The sequence below is a fragment of the Haemaphysalis longicornis genome, unplaced genomic scaffold, assembly GCF_048455015.1.
Source record: "Haemaphysalis longicornis isolate Haplotype H1 unplaced genomic scaffold, Haemaphysalis longicornis Haplotype H1 scaffold_5, whole genome shotgun sequence".
Taxonomy (NCBI): Eukaryota; Metazoa; Arthropoda; class Arachnida; order Ixodida; family Ixodidae; genus Haemaphysalis; species Haemaphysalis longicornis.
The window spans coordinates 39,475,446-39,484,462 of NW_027526385.1; the positions used below are offsets into that span (position 1 = coordinate 39,475,446).

Genomic DNA, 9,017 nt, shown 5'->3' on the forward strand with positions numbered 1-9,017 from the left:
AGGTGAACGCTAATAAATTTGTGGATGCTTATATTAAACAACACTGTAGCGGAGTGAAAAAATAAATAATAGGAGAAAAGGGCCTGAGGACCCCACCGCTTCAAGAACCTCGGAAAATCCAAAATCATTTCGAAAAGCCCCCATAGCTTGTGTCCCTAACCCCTTGCCAGCGGTGGGTTAACCCTGCCCGTAAGGAACAGACTATAGGCTTTTTAACAACACTGACAAAAATAAATCTGAAGGCTATCACAAAGCTGGCGAATCACATTTGTTTATGAATACAATTCCACTGTGTATTTCGTACTCAAAACCAGAATGTAAGTGCGAAGTTTCGGGACTTAACGCCCAGAACGAAAATCTGTGAATAATCATGGTAAGCACAGGTTGGGGTATGAGGGCACGATAAACATGCAGTAGTTTTAGACTACGGGCTCATGGTAGATCCTCAGCCAAACAGAGATCACACTGCATAAATACATATATATGGTAGGCAGATACACCCTATACGCATATAGAGCACACATATATGTTGTGCATATACGCTAAGAATAACACACCAAGTTTCCTCCGCTGCCAAAATAAACAACCGACAAGTGACACATCGAGCAAGACACAGAAAAATGCATTAAGATACTCCAGGTTTTCCAACGATATTATGCGTGAATGTTGTGTTGGAGCCGCTTTTTTAAGGTAGAAATAGAAATTAGCATGTATTCTTGGAAATTTCAACATAGGTGTTCCAGATATCTACCTTGTGATCTTTGCTAAAATTCGAATGGCACTGATAAGAAAGCTGCGGCGTGATTCCGCCATCTCAGTTGTCTATGCGAGAACGCGGAACTGACCTCTTATCTATTGCAAGAAGATGACCTCGTTTCCCTAGGAGTTCGCACCGTGCAAATAAGAAAGCCTTTTATTTTATTTTCATGTTTCCCACACACGATATCTAATCTACCGGGTCCCGGGGGTCCGCAATGCCTATAGATGTTCACAGAAACATCCCACCTGAAACCTCGCCACCCAACGCTCTGTTGCAAATCACCACCACCACCACCGCCGCCACCACCATCATCATCATCATTCTCATTTCATTGCAGGAAGAAGGCCTCTCCTGTTTTCCATTCACCGCTGCTGTCCTGCGCAGCCCAAGTCCATATTTTGCCCGAATTTTTTTCATTTCATCCTCCATCGGAATAATGGCCTTCCTCTTCTCCTACACCCACCTTTTCGTATCCACTCTGTTACAATACATTGTTCACCAGTTGTCCGTTCGTCTCCCCACATGGCCAGCCCCAGTCTATTTCTCTCTCTTTATTTTAAACAATGATATCTCCTACTCTAGTTTGTTCTCTGATCCGGGTAGCTCGTCTCCTGTCGTTGAGTGCTACCCCTAACATTATTCGTTCCATGGCTCGTTGAGCCTTGGGTTTGCTTTCTAGTTGTTTAGTAAGGCGCCAAGTTTCAGAACCGTATGTCATCATCAGCAGTAGGCTCTGGTTGCAGATTTTTGTTTTGAGTGACAGAGGTAGCTTACTTTTCCTTATTTGGGAGAGCTTGCTGAGTCCTTCCCTACCCACACCTGTTCTGCGCCGGTTTCTCTCTCGTGGTTGGGGTCAGCACTAACCATCTGTGCAAGGTGGTTATATCCTGTTACCTTTGTGCTGCTGAGCACGAGGACACGGGTTTGATCCCCGGCCGCGGCGGGAGCTTTTCTTATAGAGACGAGAAGCGAAAAGGCCCGTGTGTTCGAGATTTTGGCGCACGATAAAGATCCCCAGGGAGTCAGAATTAATCCGGAACCCTCCACCACGGCACGCCTCATCGCAAGTGTAAAGTCGGCGCGTTAAACCTCATGATTAATCAATCTTGTCTAGTTCATTTGACAACTCCCATCTTTCGCCTCTGACATGAAATATAGTCTGCGCACTCGACATCGTCGTTTTCCTAATGACGGCCATCGAAGGATCAGGCCACGCCGTTTTGTTTCTGCCACGCTGCAACCGTCTTGGCCAAGGACGTGGTCTGAGTGCTGGCTTCCGCAACAGCCTCATAATTGTTTGCGCCGGCCTCCTTCTTCGATTCCAAAATCCTCTCCGCCTGCACCTTGTGCGTGAAGTGTGAATTTCGCAGGAATTCTTTTGCTCAGATCAAAAAAATTTTGCGCCACTTTTTTGTATCACCCTTCATAAGCATTCTTTTAGGGTCATTTAGTAAGAAAATACATACCTTTTTCGCTCGTACTTACCATACATTTCAGGCACTCACCAATATGAAACTCTGTCATGGAACACTCACATTGACCACGTAATAAAGAACGCTAGTCGCGTGCTAGTTTATTTGCGCCGGAATTTTTCTTCTGTACCGTCATCTTTAAAATTAACCCTGTACGAAACACTCGTCCGTTCCAAATGAGAATACGCATGCGCCATATGGGATCCTCACCAAACCACGCTCATCCTGGCTCTAGAATCTGTTCAAAACCGTGCCGCTCATTACATATTATCATCTTGTTCACGTCTTGCCAGTGTCTCATCCATGGAAAATACGCTTAATCTCACCAGCCTTTCACACCTTCGCAAATGCTATCGTCTTTGTTTGTTTCACAAAATTTATCATCACAACCCTACTTAAAGGATAAACTTATCACTACGTGTCACCTCAAATTGACCATTTCAGAAAAGTTGGTGTACCATAATGTCGTACTGATATGTATCATGAATCATTTATCCCCAAAACCAGCGTAGACTGGAACCGCCTCCCAGCCACAATCGCTGCTATCATTGATGCCACTCTCTTTAAAGCAGCCATTCACGACGCTTCTTGTTGAATCGCTCTTTTGTTCTTGATTTCTGTTTCTATGCCGTTTGTGTAAAACAACTGCACCTTATGTATGTATCTTACCACTCCTTTCTGTTATGCCCTATGGGCCTTGAAAGTATTTTCAATAAAAAACAAACAAACAAACAAACAAACAAACAAACAAACAAACAAACAAATAAACAAACAAACAAACAAACAAACAAACAAACAAACAAACAAACAAACAAACAAACAAACAAATAAACAAACAAACAAATAAATAAATAAATAAATAAATAAATAAATAAATAAATAAATAAATAAATAAATAAATAAATAAATAAATAAATAAATAAATAAAAAAATAAAAAGTGGTGAGTGAGAGAAAGGGGAATGTTGAATGGATTAGAAAGAAATTAACCTCATTAACGGCGTGGCTTGCAACATCAGGTGGAATTGAATACAGCAAGGCGAAAAAAAGAAAGGGTGAATGGGTGAGGTAAAAGATAATGAATAAGATTGTGGCTGCAATTAAACAAAATTGTTGCGCCGTAAAAATATAAAACAAGGAGAGAAGGATCCGGGAACCCGAGGGTTCCCAGATCAAGCGCAGCGTCAGTGTGATGGGACAACGGCATTGCAGAGGCATAGACGCTGTAATTTCAAAACCACCGACAGCAGTATGTGTGAAGGTCTTCATAAAGGTCTTCATGAAGCTCTTCATCGCATGGGTCGGTGTTCATGAATACGATTACTGCTTGTCGTTCGCACTTACACCAGCATGTGGGTGCGAAGCTGTGAGATGTAAATCCCAGAATACAAATCGGGGGATGATCAGGGTGACTGGAGACGTGGGTGCGTGGTTACTATGAACACAGGGAACCCTTGGAACTACGTACCGCAGGAAAGAGGAGACCTGAATGAATACGTGCGAGTACAATAGGAATATACGCTCTATCTCAAGAACAAACATTTATATTGAGTATTCGCTCTAGGCCTACACGCTCTCAAACGAAAGCCGCAGTATGACGAAACCTGGCTGAACGAACACAGTAATTTCTATCCACTGTGAAAATAAACAACAACCCGCCGCGGTGGCTCAGTGGCTAAGGCCTTGTGCTGCTGAGCACGAGGTCGCGGGTTCGATTCCCGGCCGCGGTGGCCGCATTTCTGATGGAAGCGAAAAGCAAAACGCCCGTGTGTACGAGATTTCGGCGCACGTTAAAGATCCCCAGGTGGTAAAAATCAATCCGGAGCCCTCCACTGCAGCGTGCCTCATCGTCTGTGTTGCGTCGGCACGTTAAACCCTACAATCAATAAATCAATCAAAATAAACAAGAGACAAGTAACTAATCGACCGAGATACAGAAAGAAAATTCATTTAGACAACACTGTTTTTCCAAAAATAGTTCGCCTGGACGTTGTGTTGTAGCCGCTCCCTAAATGTGGACATGAAAAGTTAGCAGGAATTGTTGCAGAGTTTCAACATAGTTTCTCCAGAATTATACCTTGCTGTATTTGCAAAAATTCGACTTGCACGGAATAAGGCCGCTCTTTCGTGTTTCCGCCCTGTCAGTTGTCTATTCGGGAATGCGGAACTGACCTAACACTCCCGCTTCACCCTGTTACTGTTATCTATTGAAAGAAGATGCCCTGCTTTCACGGGAAGTTTGCGCCGTGGAAAAAAGAAAGCATTTTATTTTCTTAACCCATTTCCGACGGACGAAATCTAATCATCAAAGTTCCGGGTTTTTCGCAAAGTCTATAGGAGTGGATGTTGACCGAAACATCCCACCTGAAGCCTCGGCGCCAGACCCTCTCTTGCAAGTGTGAAATGATAAAGAGATCGGGTCCAGTTGTATTTAAAGGCTGAAACCAACCTTGTTGCTCAAAGCCCCCGCAGCTATTCTGTCAAGCCATGAAGTTCACCGTGGTCATCGCTGCATTGGCGTTCGTCATCCAAGGAAGCCTCGCTGTAAACGGTAAGTTTTTGTGTGTGTTGAGTCTACCTTGCCTTCATAGGAAGAGTGCGTGACTTTTCAGATGCTGTGGTGGCGTTTCCTCATTAGAGCGAGCTCTGAAGAATACCCAGGAACGGGGCATGTGGGATTCACGGAAAAACCCGCCGCGGTGACTTAATGGCTAAAAGGCGTTGCGCTGCCGAGCACAAGGTCGCGGGTTCAATACCCGACCGCGGCGGCCGCTTTTCTGATGGAGGCGAAAAGCAAAAACGCCCATGTGTACGAGATTTCGGCGCACGTTAAAAATCCCCAGGTGGTAAAAATTAATCCGGAGCAATGCACTACGGCGCGCCTTATCGCCTGCGTTGCGTCGGTGCGTTAATCCATACAATCAATCAATCAATTCAGAGAAAACTTTAGGTTCATCAAATGACTGCCATATTAAAGGGATGTCAGCTCTGACTTTGTAAACGTCAGTTGAAATTATCTGTAGGCATGTACCAGGGTATCTTTTATAAACACGGAGAGAGAATAATTATGGCAGAAAGAACGGTGTTTTGCGGCGAACGCGGCAAGTCAGTAGGATAATGTTACAATAAAAAACTGCAAAGCTTCGTTGCTTCGACGGCGAATGACTGCGTATCGTCACCTGACGGACGAAATGATTGCGGCAACAATTCACTCTGCGGCTGCGCAGGGAAATGGCGATCGTTTCGGCCGCGCCTTTTCTTGTTCCGTGAAAGTTACCAGAAGCCTACCCTTGGCCAATCGCTGGTGACAAAATCAGCAGCCCTCCGAAGCGCCGTTTCGCTTCCCATGTTGTTCTAAGTCCATGTTTAAAACTAATGTCATTCAGAAGTTTGCCTTAACTAAACAACTGTACTAAATTGATATTGCAGGCATCCCGAAAGCGAAGAAGTCGATGGAATTGGAGCACAAAAAATATAACGCCGAAAAAGAGTGAATTGTAACTCAGCCATCGTACTGCATTTTTTTCACAGGGCGTGGGACAGAGCCTCCCCTGCTGAACGATGTACTTCCACCTGGAATATGGCCGAGGCCGTGGGAACACCGATCATGGGAGGAGTTCTGCCGCCGACGTTGGCCTGAATATGTGCCACTTCCAGTACAAAGGCTTTTAGGATACAAAGGTGTCGTTCTCGTTCACGATCCATTGAATATCAGGTATTATTATTCCCCAGTGTTCCCGGTATATCCGAGGTACATGTCAACCACCAGCATCAGCTATATGGAGTGTAAAACAAGAGCAAGTCCCACACGGATGTGTAACGCGCTCCCGTCCCCCTGAAAAATCACTTGAGAAGCAAGACACCCGCTGTGTGTAAATGCCTACGTACAAGCTCAGCAAATATGCAGCCATATTCTTGGTGCCATAAACAGCGCCTGCATTCAGTTAAGTGCTTCGTAAGCATACCATTAATGAGGGCTTTCCTTAGGTTGATATGAAATAACGTTTTCCTGCAAATGTTGTTAACTGAACTACCAGATATAACTATTATGGGGAAACCCCGCGCATCGCGAATCCGGCGCCGAAAATAAAAGATGGCATCCAAAAGGTGCGATGGCTCGAAAGGTAAAAAAGGTGGGAAAGAACGGTTGAACTCGTAGTCAATCCATTCCAAACTACTGAAACTACAAGGCATGGCTGATGCACGTCAACATAATTCGGTGCAAAAGAACCTTAATTCCGCAAACGAAGTCCAAAATTAGCACATAACCGCGGGTATTCCGGCGCTCTTTTATTAACTAGACACGTTGCAGTCATTGCTGAAATATCAGAGAAAAAAAACTGGTCAAAAAGCTATAGAAGATGAGTGAGATAAAAAAAAAAAACGCCGGTGTACGAGGTTTGGGCACACGTTTAAGATCCCCAGGTGGTAAAATTAATCCAGAGCCCTCCTCTACGGCGCGCCTCATCGCCAGCGTTGCGTCGGTGCGTTAAACCCCGTAATCAGGAATAAAAAAAACCTGTCGATTCCTGCTGCTCCAGGCACAACAACAGAAAATATCATACGCTGCCCCAGCAGATGGCGCTGTGTCAGCGAGATTGGAACTATGGGGAAATGACGCTGTGGCAGCGGCGGGACGATGGGGAAACGACATTGACGGAGGCTTTGGGATTTGGTGTGAGGAGGGAGCCCCAACTTCAGAGCCATAGAGGTGACGAAGAGGCGTCTGGAGTGGTGGTGGAACAAAAGTTGGGAAGAGAGTGGGACGTAGGAAGGGTAATATACGGAATTAGAACTGAGAACAGAAAGGAGGGGAGGGGGGTAAACAGGTGTGAAGAGAGGGAGGGGGGAAAGCGATGGGAGTTTAAATCAGGAGGGGGGAAGGTGGGCTAACCCATTAGGTTTGTTAAAGGTAGGGCCGATAGGTAAAATAACGCAGGCAAGTCGGTTGGTAACAACCGATCTCCCGATACAAAGGGAGGGTCTCTAATCATCATCATCATGAGTTGAATAACATTTATTACACAAGGATGGCCTATGGCCTAACCGCAGGAAAGTGAGAGTGGCATAAGATTGTCTACTCGGGGAGGAATAAAATGACACAAAGAAAACATGCTGATGAAAAGGACAGGACACGTTAGACAATTGGTACGGCTGCTTTATTTTTGCTTTTATTGCGAGGGGCTCGGTGAGTACTTGGGAGGGACACTCCTGCTACCGAATTCACTACTTGCGCTGCTGAGCACGAGGTCGCGGGTTCGATTCCCGGCCGCGGCGGCCGCTTTTCTGATGGAGGCGAAAAGCAAAAACGCTCGTGTGTACGAGATTTCGGCGCACGGTAAAGATCCCCAGGTGGTCAAAATTAATCCGGAGCCCTCCACTACGGCGCGCCTCATCGCCTGCGTTGCGTCGGCGCGTTAAATCCTAAAATCAATCAATCAATTCACTACATTACAAGGAGTGTTTAAGCGACGTTTAATTGTTTTTAAATATTGAAGTCACACTATCTTTTGAGTAACGGTGCGTACCAGAAAACTATTCATACAATGGTACTGTCATTAAAAGTATTTTTGTTACCATACAGTGGTTTCATAACACCAATCCATAATTATTCGACAATTCTTTGCTTTTCACCATCTGCGTTATTTGTTTGCTTCACTATCCTATTTTTAAAAGATTCTAGGGCAAGATAAGCGCTTCCCTTTCAACCCAATTTTAAGAAAAAAACTGTTCGCGCAGGCCAAAGGCATATAACAATATAGGTCTATAACACACTAACCTGACGATACAGGTGACCTGATTGGGGTGATGTTAATAGGAAGTTGTTCGCAAGTCTAGTATTGTCTGTATAAAAATGATTTTATACCGTGTATTTTATTTATAAGATTGCGTGAAAGCGCTTTAAATCTTTTTCTCGCTCGACGTGAACCTAATACTCTAAGGCTACACTTCTTGTCTCGTGAGACTGCTTTCTATGATAGTCAGCGGTAAAGAAACAAAAATCAGCTCTAATTTCCTGGCAATAGAAATCAAAACTCCCAAGCAAGCAGATATTATGCAAATACAACACGTAGTTTCTTAGCCGGTGACTTCAAGGATTTATCATACAAATCCTCCAAATGATGCAATTGTGGTGCAGGTCTGGACGCTGATGTCCTTCGCGACTGGCGATGCAATAGAAGACTTCAGGGAGTCATCCCGCCAATCGCATTTCGTCCGTGGGCAGTGCGGCCTAGGATTTGACTCTTAAGAGTGTCTCGTTTCACTTGATTTTCGGTTGAAAAACGTAAATATTCTGATTACCAACAAAACTGCGATCAACAAGCAAATGTTGTTTGTAAAACATTCAACAATATTGACCGACTTCTGTGATTCACGAAAGTCTCGAACGCCAAGTTGCCAAGGTGATGGAGTTTGTGAGTTTGGAATCAATAAAATTTGTTCAAAAATTTTCCGTGTATTTGCTCACTTCACTGCAAATATCGTCGATAGACAGGAGTCTTCTGCTGCCAATGTTACGTTAAGATCTCTCTTCTCCCCCACGCCCAAGCCTCGCGATCTTCCCCTCGATTTTCACTCCTCGCACAATAAATCCGAATGAGGTTTGCTAAACTCAATTCCATATTCCCATGCTTCAAAGCTCAAGTCAGCTATTTGGCTACTTTTGAACTTGAAACACCGCCGTGAGTTCTACGAGCTCCATTTGTATTTTTGGGTCAAAATGTTCTTTGCAACCAGCATTTTTTATTTGCTATTGTAGGTATCAAACAAACAATTACTTAGCTTT

General features: G+C 44.4%; 1 long non-coding RNA gene across 1 annotated transcript; it reads left to right on the forward strand.

The window, feature by feature from the left end:
- The first annotated feature begins 4,654 nt into the window (after positions 1–4,654).
- On the forward strand, positions 4,655–8,642 carry LOC144138080 (uncharacterized). Its single transcript, XR_013315809.1, has 3 exons — positions 4,655–4,781; positions 5,762–5,911; positions 8,370–8,642. It is a non-coding gene; the product is annotated as an uncharacterized LOC144138080 (long non-coding RNA).
- The last annotated feature ends 375 nt before the right edge of the window (positions 8,643–9,017 follow it).